Here is a 15860-nt window from a genome sequence, read left to right on the forward strand (position 1 = left end):
AGACCCTCCCAAGCCAATATCCTCTTTAACCATTTCCAAGGAGAATGAAAATTAAGATGAATATTTACTACCCCCATTCAATGTAACCAGATGCTTTGATCACTAGAAGAGGAAAAACCCACTCCCAACCCCTCCAAACCCTGAAGTAGGACCAGCAAACACTACACAAGTATATCAACTTAGAAGTACATGGCATCAACATTGCATTCTTACATTGATCAAGTTGCTTGACTCATCCTCTGTCTAACCCTTCCATCTGCAACATAAAAAAAAAATGCAATACTTAGGGTCAATTTGGTTAGAACTAAAGTAAGTGAAAATAACCACTGAAGTAAAATCAACATATTTTTCACTCATACTTCCAACCAAACACCATTGAAAAGTGTCCTTTTTCTTCTTTTCATTTCACTTCATTTCTAACCAAAAGGGCCTTTATGAATATAACACAGTTCCCCTTACTTTGTTTTTGTTTTCCCCTTGCTTTTACTCATTAAGTTCTACTTTCTTTTTGTTTTCCTCTTACCTTTACTAATTCATTAAAACGAGTACAAGCATGTTGAAGCTATTCAAACATTATGGGTTCCTCGGGAATTGATCCCAGGAAATTTTCCTACAGAGTTGCACCATAAAACTCAAAAGATATAATAGGACTTGCCTTGCTCACGCAACTTGACAGAGTGAAAGTGATGAAACCACTTCTGCCCTTCCATTTAGGATGTGAAGGTATGAAACTTAAATTATTGAACTATAAAATATGATATACATGCATAAAATCATCTGGTGTCTAAATCAATCCATCCCAATCTGCTATATAGTCCACTACAGACGCCATCCAATTATTACACTGATTTAATAAGTGTACAAGGCCAGCTCACCTCAAAGTGAGGATCAAGGGAAATGCCTAGAGGCTAAATCTAATAATCTTGAAGTTTAATGCCTCAATTGCAAATGTGAGGCACTCATGTGGGCAAACTCACACTTCGAAACTTAGAGCCATATGTGCTTCCATTAATCCAGAATTATCAGTGTCACTCTAGCAATCCTTTATTTCGGTAGGAAGCAGCTAAGAAAATAAACATGCTTTGTTATTCATTTTAAAATACAGGACAGGTCTAATATCATGACCAGGCAGGCACTTGTTTCTGTTTCTAAATGACTGATACATGGCAGCCCAAGAAGTGTTTATGTAATCCTCATATCATCCCTTTCCCTGGGATAACTTTCAGTTCTATAGTAGAACAGACCCACTTTTTCAAGCCGTCTGTTTTAAAAAATATTCAATGTCTGGTCATACGGCCATCTTAAAAAATTACCTCACAAGTTCTATTCAAACCCATCAATCACGCAACACTCTAGAAACCATCACCTCTCTGATTCAGTCAGTGCACAATACATTTGTTACTATCACATTTTGTTATAAATTAACAATCTCTTGTTACTATGCAATTAACAACTGTAAATCTTAATCTAGGCCTCTCCCAATTTTTTGTTTTACAATTCAACGGTTGAAGCATCGACGTATCTGTACCTCAATTTAAGTATCCTACTTTCTTTTTAATTGTTTTTTCAATAAATTCTTTTCTTTAATTATTTTCAGTCACTTATTTGAAAACTAAACAATTTTTTCTTATTAAAATGATTTTTATCTGAAAAAGAAAAGGAAGAGACATTTGGATTCAAGGACTTTTATACTATAAATTCTGAAATAGATCACAGCTAGTCCAATAATTCCCACCAACAATAGCATGTACAGTTCATTCTATGCAAGAAGCTTATATCCCTGTGAAATACTTATGAAAAAAAGAAACAGCAAAGACTTTGAAGTACCTTCCATAGACCATCATTGAGAGAATGCATGTTATCAACACCAATTCCTTTGTTGATAGCTCTTCTGCAATAACCAATAATGAAGATGGTAACAATGATTAAAAAGGAGAAAAAGAGGACCATACTTGCAAAACCAAATAAGAAAGATGAAGAAGGTAGCTATTGGCAGTGCACAAAAAAAATTCACCAATCTGGAGAGGAAAAAAAAAAACAAATTTTAACAATACTTTTTTTTTCTTCCTCATATTGGCAGCTAATTGTCGAGTTATGATTGTCCAATTGGGTCAGTTGTGCCTCAGTAGACTTTATTTTGGCCCATGGTTGGAATCTATAGGCCTTAGGCTTCTTATTTTTGGGTTTATTGATGTAATGAGCTTAATATATAAGCCCAAAAGGAGGGGGTAATGTGGGTGCATGGAATTAGTAGTTAAATTGAGTGTTCAAGTTAGATTAGGATACTTACTAGCTAGATAGAATTCTGTTTTGAGTTTATCTACTTTACTGAATGTATTAGAATGATTAGGAGTCCTTTTATGACTCAAATTAGGAATTTTAGAAGGTCTATATATATGTAATACACCCCCCATCAATTAGAGATGATTTGAGTAAAGAATATAAGTTTTTACTAAGAGTTTTGGTGCTGTTGAGCAATGTATACGGGATTGACATTCCAAATCTGATTTCTTCTCTTCTCTTCCATTCTCTTCTTCTCTCTTCTTCCTCCCAAGAAGATTGATCTCATATCTCTTCCCTTCCCTTCCATCAATCTGATTTCTTCCCTTAACAATGCAGTAGCAGCCCTTTCTGACCATTAGAAACCCTAGATTCCTTCATCTTTTTCTTTTCAAAAACCCAGAAACCTAACCCTAACTTAATGCCAATTCAATTCCAGCACATTTTCCACCATTAAAACTTAACGTAACCTTCACTGATAGACTCCCCTACATCAACATAACCTAACCCTACCATCAAACCCTGGGTCCTACCAAACCCTAACCCTAATTTGACCTAAAAATCCTATTTTGACCTAGCTGAACTTACCAGTCATAGCAGATCCTGGTTATTGGCTTCTAGTTCGATCCCTTCCATCTAGAACTACATAACTAATACAGGACTATCATTCAAGACATATGAAGTAACAAAGAGATGCAACAGGAAGGCACTCATCCGTAGACCATCCTACTAGGACGAAGGCAAGCAGAAAATCTCAATTTTCTGAATATAATGGAAAAATATGAACATGAACCACAATCTCAAATTTGGAATCATGGTTCAGAATTTGGGAAAACACCCAAATTTGATCTACCTATGGACATACCATTTAAGGGGGGTGTTGTTCGGTGCGTTGATTCATTCAAATAGAGTAAGTTGGTGGGGTAGCTAGATGTCTCATTCCTATGGGAGCCAAATCCATATCTTGCAGCTCCACTGGCAACAGATGAACCAATGGTGTCACTACCACATACATCTTGCCTCTCTTCCACCTCCCTACCAAGCCTTTAAAATCACTTATTTAAATGCATTTACACTTTTTTGAAGAAATTACCCCCTCTCCCTCTCTATGCCACCACCCAGCCATCCTTATCTCTCTTTCACTCTCCCCCATCCTCCGCTTCACCCTCTTTTTGTCCTCCTCCCCCCCCCCTAATTTATTTTCCTTTTGGGGCTTACCATATTTGACAATCCTACGCTCTTGCTTCACTCCATGCTCCGGCTGCTTAGTATAAATTTTTTTTTTGGGCCAGGAGGGGGGAGTTAGATAAGTATTATCAATGACTTTCCCCTATGCCTTCCAGGTGTTTATAACTCTCTACACCTTAAAACTAAGGTTTGTGCCTCATTCTAGCCACCAAACTATGGATCATATTCTTCTCGGCTAATCTAGGTCGGTCAATTGATGCAGTGAATGTGCTCCATGGCCAAGAATGGGAGGGGAATTTTGTCCCACATCGGTTGAGTAGTGTGCAGTAGTTTAACTTATGACCTTGGAAGGGCCTCTCCACCCTGAAGCTCAAGCTTTTGGGTTGAACGCTATTGAGTGGTATCATAGTGGGTTGTTTGTACACAGGCCACGTGGGGCCCATGGCCTAAAGCTGGGGGGAGTTGATGCAGTGAATGCGCTCCATAGCCAGGAATGGGAGGGGAGTTTAGTCCCACATCGGTCGAGTAGTGTACGGCAGTTTGGCTTATGACCTTGGAAGGGCTTCTCCACACTGAAGCTCGGGCTTTTGGGTTGGATGCCATTATCAACCCATGGTTGTGTCCCTCCACTAATGAACAGAAAACCTTTTGGTAGTTCAGGAGCCAAAATTCATGGATTAAGAAAGCTAAGGGATGTTCCTAAATTTCAAATATCCTTATGCTTTCCATGAATATCCTAAATTTTCTTCTAAAATTTCCAACATTCTACAGGATTACAAAAATACCCCATTGATGCACCTAAGCTAGGCAGAAATACTTTTGCTATAATGTTACAGGTATTCTCCCCAAACCTGCACAACTTGCTGAGGAGAGCTTTGTAAACCACAAGAAAAGGCTTCAAACTACACCGTTGTACCTTTATTACTAAAACCTTCATCCCAAGCTATTAGGGGTACGATGTCTTGTATTCCAACTTTAAGGACTATATGGGTATTTCAGTAACATTCCTGTATAGAGTTTCGCTATAAATTTGTAGCGGGGGTTCTTTCTCTAAAATTCAATCTGAGAGAGGTGTGAGGACGAGCAGCTGTAACCCAATTCTCTATTGATAGTGAAACAGATCTCATCTCACAGTGGGCGTAGGCAATCTTGTCGAACCACGTAAATCCTTATGTCTGTGTGATTGTTGTTTGCGATTTCCATTCTTTTTTGCATCGTTATAAATTTTGTGTTTCAACAAATTGGTATCAGAGCCTCCAAATTTTCTGTTTCCTAGGATTTTCTATCATGATGGCAGAGATATCGAGTGTCAAGCACGAAGTTCAATGGGAAAAACAACTTCACCCTTTGACGGCAAAGGATGAAGGATCTTCTGATACAACAGGGTTTGGCAAAAACTCTGTTGGGGAAGTCGAAGAAACCTAAAAAAGTGAGTGATGAAGACTAGGAAGAGATGGAGGATAATGTGATAAGCGTCATCCGTTTGAATCTATCAGATGATGCCCTACGATATATGGTGATCTCGAATCTGCACCAGAGGTATGGGCGAAACTTGAAAGTTTCTACATGATGAAGTCCCTGACGAACAAGTTGTTCGTGAAGAAGCAATTGTATTCTCTACAGATGGAGGAAGGTACGGATCTGTTAGAATATCTCACCATGTTCAATCAGATCATAAGCCAACTTGCAAGTCTGGAGGTTTTGATTAAGGATGAAGATAAAACGTTATTGCTGCTACCGTCACTTCCAGCATCGTGTGATCACCTAGTAATGACTCTTTTGTACGGAAAGGAGACCCTTGAGACTGATGAAATCACGACTAAATTGATGTATAATGAAACAAGGAAGAGGGCTAGCGGTACTAAATTTCAATGAGAAGGTCTCTTTGGGAATGTCAAGGAATAGGAAAGGGAGAGATCAAATCAGAAGAGATCTGGGAGCAGAGGTCGATTGAAATCAAAAGGGGGGAAAACAAAGTTGTCCTGTTACTACTGTAAAAAGAAAGGCCATCTGAAGAGAGATTGTATGAAGAAGAAGGCGGACTTAAAGAAGAAAGGTGTAGATAAAGCATCTGAGAAAGCCATCGTGGCTGATAGCTTAGAAGGAGATGATGTAGATGTACTCTCTTTATCATCAGGTAAGAATCCACTCTCTGATTCTTGGATTTTAGATTCTGGTTGTTTATATCACATGTGTCCACACAAGGATTAGTTTGATACATGCCAATCATACATTGATGGGTCTATTCTAATGGGGAATGATGCGGTATGCAAGATCATTGGGATAGGTACTATAAAAATCAGGATGTTTGATGGGATGGTAAGAACTTCATCAGATGTGAGACATGTTCCAGAACTAAGGAAAAACTTAGTATCTTTGGGGGCACTAAGACTCTAATGGCTTCAGGTATACAACAAGAAGTGGAATTCATAAGTTATTAAGGGAGCTATGGTGTCATGAAAGGGTAGATAACAGGAAACCTATAGAGACTCATAGGGAGTACAGTGACAAATGGAGTATCTGTGACTACAGATGCAGAGTTTGATACAAATGATACTCATCTGTGGCATATACGGTTGGGGCATATGGAAGGAAAAGGTATGATAGAGCTTCACAAAAGGAAGTTGTTGAAAGGGGTGAAAACATGCAAACTGACCTTCTACAAGTATTGTGTGTTCGGGGAACAGGGCCAGGTTAGTTTCAGAACTACAAAACATATGAGTAAGGACGTGTTTGACTATGTACAGAGTCATGTATGGGGTCCTTCCCCGATCAAATCAAAGAGTAGGGCAGAATACTTTGTAACTTTCTTTGATGATTACTCAAGGAAAGTCTGGGTCTACATCATGGAGCATAAAAGTGAGGTGTTCACTAAATTTAAGGAGTGACAAGGCTGAGGTAGAAAGGAAGACAACAAAGAAAATTAAATGCTTGAGAACAGACAATGGAAAGGAGTACAGTCGTACAGGAACAAACCATTTCTAGAACTGCGTAAGGATGAAGGGATTACACGTCACTTTACGGTATTAGATATACCACAGCAACATGGTGTAGCTGAGAGGATGAACAGGACACTTCTAGAAAGAGCTCGGAGCATGAGGCTGAATGCAAGACTTAGCAAGATTTTTTGGGCAGATTAGTGAACATGGCATGTTTTCTCATCAATAGGCCTCCGTCAAAAGCAATTGATTGCAAAATTCCCAAAGAGGTATGGATAGGAAAACCAATAGACTATTTTGTTTTGAAAACATTTGGTTGTCCAGCCTATGTTCATGTACAAAGTGGGCAGTGTTCCAAGTTAGATTCAAAGTCTAAGCAGTGTATCTTTCTTGGCTTTAAGAAAAGTATAAAGGGGTTCAAGCTGTGGGATCCTAGTTCACAGAAAATTATCGTCAGCAGGGACGTCGTGTTTGATGAGTCTCACATTGTGAAATCAAACTGCAGGACAGAAGCAGATGACAAAAAGAAGGATCTAATGTGCAAGTGGAGTTAGGTGAGTCAGAAATAACAGGAGAGAAAGAGTCATCCAGTAGTTTATCATAACTGCAGGAAACAATAGCTGATCCCTATACCATGGCAAAGGGTAGAGGGAAGGGTACTCACAAAGCACCTGTGAGTTACGGGTTTGAGGACATGGTTGCTTATGCCCTCACTGTAGGTACATTCGATCCATCTTCCTACCAAGATGCTTTAAACAATGAGCAAAGTAATAAATAGATGACGGTTATGATGGAGGAAATGGAGTCTTTGCAGAAGAATAAGACTTGGGAGATTAACCCCAAGGGAAGAAAAATCATTGGGTGTAAATGGGTCTTTCATAAAAAAGAGGCAACGTAAAAGGAGCGTGAAAGGTTTATGGCCAGACTTGTAGCCAAGGGCTATGTACAAAAGGAGGGGGTGGATTACAATGAAATAATCTCTCCGGTGGTGAAGCACACTTCTATTCTGTTACTACTTGCTTTGGTAGTTATGCTTGATGTAAATACGACGTTTCTTCATGGTGACTTAGAGGAACAGATTTACATGGAACATCTTGAAGGTTTCCAGGTGCAGGAGAAAGAAGATCCTATTTGCTGGCCTACTTTCGATTTATGGTTTTAAACAATCTCCTAGGCAGTGGTACAAGCGCTTTGACTCCTGCATTGTGCAGATCAGCTACACAAGAAGTGACAATGATTGTTATGTGTATTATAAAGTGTCAGGTGATAATTCTATTATTCTTTTGATGTTTTATGTTGATGACATGCTCATTGTTACCAAGAACGAACATGATATTATCTCCCTAAAGTCGTTGTTGAGTGCTGAATTTGAGATGAAGGATCATGGTGCTACGAAAAAGATCCTAGGCATGGAAATCCTTAAAGATAAAAGTGCATGTAAACTTTGGATAACGCAGAAGAGGTATGTTGAAAAGATGCTAGAGCGTTTCAACATGGAAAAGGAAAAACCAGTTAGTACTCCGTTAGCTAGCCACTTCAAGTTATCTAAAAAGCAATGCATGATGTAGATCGAAGCATGAAGAAGAGAGGAACCAAAATCAAATTCAGAACAAAGTTACTGTTCACGTGATACTATTCACATGGACTAGTATCACGTGAACAGTGTCACAGCAATATTGCCTTGGTGGAAATCCTTCTAGAGGACCCAAGTTGAAGATGAAATCTATTCCCTATTTTGTCTTATTTAGAAACCAAGTCAGCAGCAAGGAGGGGAGATCAGCTACTGCAACTTCATTGATTTAAAACCGTCAAGTTGAACATCTCCAGATTGGATTCAATTGTTGTGATCACTGAGTTTGCCTTCCCTCTTTGCGGGCAGAATTTTGCATAGTGACCATCACCTGGCTGTGGAGTGAATCTTCGTGGGGCATCTTTGAGTAAATCTTCAGCATCCATAGCCTTCTCAAAACAATTGTTTAAATTGTATAACTCAACCACACCCATCTTGTCTCTAACATCAGCCCTCAATCCCAATTTGAAACGGGATATGAGTTGTTCATCTTCTTCAACAACACTAATACGAGATAGCAAATCATTGAATTTATCTATATATTCTACAACTGTCAACATACCTTGTCGAATAGTATTGAGCCGATCATGTAATCTCCGTTTGAAGGTTGGAGGCAGGTATTTCTCTTTCAAAAATTCCTTCATCTCTTCCCAAGTAGTGGATTCTTTTCGACGACAATATAACTTGTCTTCATGTGTACGTCACCATTCCTTGCTGTACCTATTAATTTGGTTCGTGCCAACCTCATCTTTCGATCCTCTGACAAGTTGAACCAATCAAAATAGTTGTTCAATGCACACAAACAATCATTGGAACACCTCTGGGTCATGCCTCCCATTGTATCCTTTCAATTTCAGCTTTACCTTGTGCCTATCATCTTGTCGTTGGTTTGAATCACAAACATAAAGTACTGCATCATCGTCCTCTTGAAAGGTTGGATTGTTGATGGTCATTTGTGTCTGCAGTGTTGGAACCCTCTCTGGTAACCTTCTTTGATTCTGATTGGTAGTGTGGAACATAGCAGTTGCCAGTGGATGTTCAACTTGTGGAAATGTTTGTTGTGGTGGTGCAACATTGTCCTGCTGAGACATCGTGTTCATTTTGTTGCTTCATCGAATTCATCTCATCAGTCAAGCTTTTGGCCATATCAACCAGTATCTGAAGAGTAACTTGGTCATCTATAGGGCTAGTACTTGGAGAAGCCATAGCTCTATGATGCAATCTGAAAATTCTGAAAATCCAGATTAAGGATCTCAGATGCATGTAGGCCCAATAATCAAATCTGAGATAAAGGAAGCAACTGAGTTGTCAAGGGAAGAAATAGGATTGATGAAAGGGGAGGGAAGAGAGATGAGATCGATATTCTTGGGAGAAAGAAGAAAGAAGAAGAGAACATAACAAAAGAGAAGAAATCAGATTTGGGATACCAATCCCGTATGCACTGCTCAACAGCACCAAAACTCTTTAAAAAAAAACTCATTCTTATTCAAATCATCTCTAATTGATGGGGGATGTATTACATATATATAGACCTTCTAAAATTCCTAGTTTGACTCATAAAAGGACTCCTAATCACTCTAATACACTCAATAAAGTAAATACACTTAAAACAGAATTCTATCTAGCTATTAAGTATCCTAATCAAACTCAAACACTCAATTTAACCACTAATCTCGTGTATTAACACTATCCCCACTTTATAGGCTTATAAATTAGGCCCATTACATCAACAAACCCAAAAATAAGACACAAGGTCTATAGAACCCAACCATGGGCCAAAATAAAGTTTTATGAGGCCCAATTGACCCAATTGGAGAATCTTGATTGCATCACTTTGCTACCAAATAATGTAAGACTAGAACCAAAATAGGTCTAATCCCAGGCAGGATCAAATAGAAAAACCTCCAATCATGGTACTAAATCTCGTTTCGTTTCGGTGTTTCGGTCTGACCGAAATTTCTAAGATACTGAAATTTCGACGAAATTTCATCGAAATATGGTATTTTTCTATGGGTGTAAAATGCCAAAATGACCGAGATTTCAGAAATTTTCGAAACGAGATTACCGAGATTTCCGAAATTTCCGAAATGAGATGACCGAAATATTCGAAATATTGCACGTGACACTTTTAGTGACTTTTTCAATATCTCGCAATATATCGTGAGTCCACGATATTTCGTCGATATCTCACAAGATATCGTCGAAATATGGTATTTTTCCATTTCGGATTGGTATCGTATCTCGGACAGCTTGAGATATACGAAATTTGGCGAGATTTTGAACTATGCCTCCAATAAATAAGAAATCATATGAGAAACCCAAGAGAACAACGAGAACTCAAATGAGGGAACAATTTCCTTGGTTGATGTAACAAATAAAAGCCCACAAATTTGTAACCCGTTGAAGCAGTAATGATCTTGATGGGTAATCTTCAAGAAATCAATGTGACAATTAGTTGAAAGAAATCCCAGCAACTTTGTAGATTCATAAAATCGATAAGGGCAGAATTAGGGTTTGGGATCAAGAACCAATAGAAGGAGATGGTGGAATGGAATGGGCATCTCACCCTAGACCTCTCACCTATCCTATCTCAAGATTTCAACATTGCATAAGCAAACTTTTCTATTATTCAAATTCGTGTACAATGCTGGCCTCCCTTACAAACTTAGAGAGAAGACTCAAAAATAGACTTAAACACTAATGTTACAGTTCAGAAACTAACTAATCAGCAGAAGGATGGAGAAGAAGAGAAAAGAAGAGATGCACACTACCGTGAGAGAAGAGAAGGCAGCCTGCGATATGAATTAATTTTCTATCGCAGGACCTGAAAATACATTTATATTAAAGTCTAACGAAATTAGGTGTGGGGTTAGGAGATTATATTGAAATTACCCCTAAGCCCTCACCTATTACAACTTATCAAATAAGGACAGAAAAGAAGGAAAATAGAATAAAAACCCAAAGAACCAAAAGTAAAAAGACTAAACTACCCCTAATTCTCAGCACTCCCCCTCAAGTTGGAGCATATAAATCTTCCATGCTCAGCTTGTTACAACAAGTGTGCAAATTAGGGGCAAACAATGACTTGGTGAAGATATCAGCTAGCTAATCTGAAGAAGAAACAAACGGGGTCTCAACAAGCTTCTTCAAGACGGCATCGCGAACAAAATGGCAGTCCACCTCAATGTGTTTAGTCCGCTCATGGTAAACAGGGTTACTAGCAATATATATAGCTGCCTGGTTATCACAATACATCTTCATCGGAGTAGGCATAGAAAATCCCATCTCAAGACCTGACCCACATCAACTCAGCTGTAGTATGGGCTATAGCCTGGTACTCTGCCTCTGTACTCGGCCGTGCAACAGTAGTTCGCTTCTTACTTCGCCACGAGACAAGATTACCCCTAACAAACGTATAATAACCGGTAGTGGAACAACGATCACTCTCCAACCCAGCCCAATCTGCATCAGAGTAAGCAACAAGATCCATATGCCGATTTGCACGATAAACCAATCTACCAAAAGCACCCTTCAAATAACGAAGGATGCGAATAGCAGCATCCCAGTGAACTTTCTGAGAAGTTTGCATAAACTGGCTCAGAACGCCAACAACAAAAGAAATGTTTGGCCTTGTGATAGTAAGGTAAATCAACTTTCCAACTAAACTCCTGTATTGGTGCACATCCTTGAGAGGACCGCCATCATCTACCCCAAACTTCTGATGAAGATCCATGAGAATATCCACTGGCTTAGATGCAAGCATGCCAGTGTCAGATAAAAGATCTAAAACATACTTCCTCTTGGAAAGACTGATACCCTTCTTACTTCTCACAACCTCAATGCCAAGAAAGTAGTGAAGGTCACCTAAATCCTTGATTTGAAAATTCTGTTGTAAGTAATCTTTTACCTCAGCAATGCCTAACACATCATTACCAGAAACAATAATATCATCAACGTAAACAACCAGAACAACCACCTTGCCACCACGACGACGAACAAACACAGAATGATTAGAGTAACACTGTGAAAAAAGGCACAATACAACTGTGGCACTGAACTTCTCAAACCATACTCTGGGTGATTGTTTGAGGCCATAGATTGCTTTCTACAATTTGCACACCTGAGTACTATTCTCCCCATGAGGAACATACACAGGAGGTTGCTCCATATACACCTCCTCATGAAGATCACCATACAAGAAGGCGTTTTTAATATCCAATTGAAACAAGGGCCAATCAAAGTTAACTGCCATAGAAATAAGTAGGCGAACAGAATTCAGCCGAGCAACAGGAGAGAGTCTCAAAGTAGTCCACACCATAAGTCTGTGTATACCCCTTAGCAACCAGACAGGCTTTAAGCCGCTCAACAGAACCATCCGGAAGGTATTTGATGGTGTAAACCCAACGACACTTAACAAGTTCCTTTCCAGGAGGTAGATCAACCAAACTCCAAGTGTGATGAGTTAAGAGAGCATCCATTTCCAAATCCATGGCCTTTTTCCAACCAGGAAGACGAAGAGCCTTAATATGATTTTTGGGAATATGGTTAGAAGACAAGGACAAGGCAAAAGTATGAATAGAAGAGGGTACGTAAGAAAGGGACACATACTTATCAATAGAATATAAGTGGACTTTTGAGTGCAAGAGCGAGTACCTTTACACAAGGAAATAGGTAAGTCATCAGGTGGAGCTTCCCTAGACGAAGAAGCTGGCAGAGGTAGTGAAACAGGTGGAGCCGTTGGAACCTCTTCCTGGGGTACTATCTTGTCAGGCCGCCGATAAACCTGTATTGGTGGAGTAGGGAATGGGACAAGAGCAGGGAGAGGAGGAGGAAGAAACTTATCCTCAGAATCAGAGGAGGAAGAAAAAAAAGAATGGTCCTCAAAGAAGGTGACATCAGCACTCACAAAATACCTATGGGAGACAGGGTCATAACACTTGTACCCTTTCTGGGTACAAGAATATCCAAGAAAAACACACTTAATGGACAGGGGAGAGAGTTTATCAGAATGAGCATGTAGATTGTGAACAAAACAAATACACCCAAAAACACGAGGTAAATGAAAACTGGGCTGACCAGAAAAATAATGGAAAAAGGGGACTTGTTGGTAAGAACAGAAGAAGGCATGCAATTAATCAAGTAACAGGCAGTAAGCACCCCTCCACACCAAAATTGCTTTGGAACATGCATATGGAACATAATAGTGCGGGAAACCTTGAGTAAATGTCTATTCTTACGTTCCGCCACCCCATTTTGTTGTGGAGTGTAGGAACAGCTAGTTTGGTGAATCATTCCATGAGAAACACAAAAACCAGAAATATCACGTTGTACATACTCCAAAGCATTATCAAAACGATTTTTATTTCATTATAAAATTTTGGAAGAAACTCTGAACGATCCTTCAAGAGGTATAACCATGTGAGACGAGAATGGTCGTCCACAAAGGTGACAAATACATGAAACCACTCTGATTCTTAACACTACAAGAACCCCAAATTTCCGAATGGACTAAAGAAAATAAAGACGAACTGCAAGCCACAGTACGAGAAGGGAAAGAGGCACGGTGATGTTTTCCCAACTCACAGGCTTCGTACTTTAACCGAGAAACATACTTAAAAGAAGGAAATAAAAACTTTAACCTAACTAAAGACATATGGCCTAAACGACAGTGCCACTGGAACGGAGTCACTCCACCAATAGAAGCAGTAGCAGCAGACGAGGCAGGAGCACCATGGTCAAGGTAGTAGACCCCATCTTTTTCACACCCTCCACCAATCTTCTTCCTCGTGTGAAGGTCCTGAAAAACACAACAACAAGGAAAGAAAATCACAGCATAATGTAAATCTTTAGTTATCTGACTAACAAAAAGAAGATTCGATGGTAACTGAGGAACATGCAACACAGAGGAGAGACTCATAGAGGAAGTGAGAGAGACAGGAGTAGAAGAACCATTTGCAAGGATAACAGGAGATGATGAATGTGTATGTGAATAAGTGGTAAATAAAGACGACTCACTAGTAATATGAGCAGAAGCTCCGGAGTCAATAATCCAAGATGGAGTAGTAGTGGTAAGGAGAGAAAGTGTACCTGCATGAGCTAGAGTAGCAGAAGAAGAAGGCCCGGTGGATGTAAGACTGGATGCCTCCAAGTGTTGCAAACATCGTAATATCTGGGAGAGATCATCACAGTGAGGAGCTGCAGTAGTACCACTACCTGGTAGGGAAACCTGTGGAGAATCACTATGGGCAGCACCATCACTACCTCCTTCAGACGCTGCATGATTGGCAGATTGAGTTGCCCAATCTGGCTTGCCTTGCTTGTCCCAACAAAAATCAACAATGTGACCAGTTTTCCCACAATGAGTACATTTCCGAAAAGGTCTATCACCTAACTGACCACCAGGTCCACGACCACCACCACCACCAACACCACGTCCTCCCCCTAAGCTACATCCACGACCAGCCACAAAGGCAAAATTTTCCTTAGGAGAAGAGTCAGATTTCCCAAGAGAGGTGATACGCTGTAGGTGGGAGAATGTCAGCAAGAGTAGGGACAATTTCGCCAGCAAGAATATGTCCCTTAACAAACTTCAAATCAGAATCTAGACCAGCCAGAAATTTAGACACAAAAAATTCATTCCTCTGAGCTTTTAATATATCAATGTCGGTGGTGAGTGGCTGGAACATATTAAATTCCTCAACAAGTCCCTTAAAAGTGCTATAGTAGTCTTGGAGTGACTGGTTTGACTGACGGAGCTGAAAGAGTTTTTCATAGAGATCATACACCATGTCACAGTTCAGAAACTAACTAATCAGCAGAATGATGGAGAAGAAGATACGAATAAGAAGAGAAAAGAGGAGGAGATGCACACTGCCATGAGAGAAGAGAAGGCAGCCTGCAATAAGAATTAATTTTCTATCGCAGGACCTGAAAATATATTTATATTAAAGTCTAACGAAATTAGGTGTGGAGTTAGGAGATTATATTGAAATTACCCCTAAGCCCTCACCTATTACAACTTATCAAATAAGGACAGAAAAGAAGGAAAATACAATAAAAACCCAAAGAACCAAAAGTAAAAAGACTAAACTACCCCTAATTCTCAACAACTAAAAAAAAAAGGCCTAACCCTATCCTTAACTAATAAGGTAACCTAAATCGACTAAGAAAGTGAAATAATAAAGGAAATAGACTCAAAACATGACTCTAACGAAACTACAAAAGTAAATCCCGTTTTCCTAATTTTAACCCATATTTTCGGCTTATTAAATTGGCCAATTACAAAATAAACCCACGGGATCAAAGCCCAATACATATATAACCCAACCCAAGGCTTGTTTCCACTAAAATATGCCCTCTAAGTGACTTATCTATATCATGCTCAGGGTGGATTTCGATGGTTTATCACTTTTATTGATAATTGTACTCGTTTGACTTTGGTCTATCTCCTTTGGTCTAAATCCAAAGCGTTTTCCTATTTCCGGTCTTTTCATACCATGATTTGGACTCAGTTCAATGTCCAGGTTCAGATTTTACGAAGCGATCATGGGACTGAACATATAGATGGCTCTTTCCCCCAGTACCTTGACAAATAGGATATCTTGTCTCAAGCCTCTTGTGTTTATACCCCTAAACAAAATGGTATTCTGGAACGAAAAAATCGACATCTTCATGAAGTCACTCGTTCCTTAGTGTTTACCACTCATGTTCCTAAATTCTATTAGGGTAATGCAGTTCTTACTGCAGCTTTCCTCATTAATCGGGTCCCTTCCAATATTCTAGACTTCAAAATCCTTGTTAGTCTGCTTCCGGATCCCTCTCTTGCTTTTCATCTTCCTCCCAGGGTATCCGGCTGTGTATGTTTTGCTTATAATTCCTCTCCC

At 39.5% G+C, this 15860-nt stretch overlaps 1 long non-coding RNA gene across 1 annotated transcript; it reads right to left on the reverse strand.

Annotated features, from left to right (window-relative positions):
- Window positions 1-2002, reverse strand: LOC122657764. Its single transcript, XR_006332353.1, has 2 exons — window positions 1828-2002; window positions 1-256 (listed from the first exon to the last, which is right to left on the reverse strand). It is a non-coding gene; the product is annotated as an uncharacterized LOC122657764 (long non-coding RNA).
- Window positions 2003-15860: the final 13858 nt, after the last annotated feature.

Source organism: Telopea speciosissima, chromosome 4 (genome assembly GCF_018873765.1).
Source record: "Telopea speciosissima isolate NSW1024214 ecotype Mountain lineage chromosome 4, Tspe_v1, whole genome shotgun sequence".
NCBI classification, from domain to species: domain Eukaryota; kingdom Viridiplantae; phylum Streptophyta; class Magnoliopsida; order Proteales; family Proteaceae; genus Telopea; species Telopea speciosissima.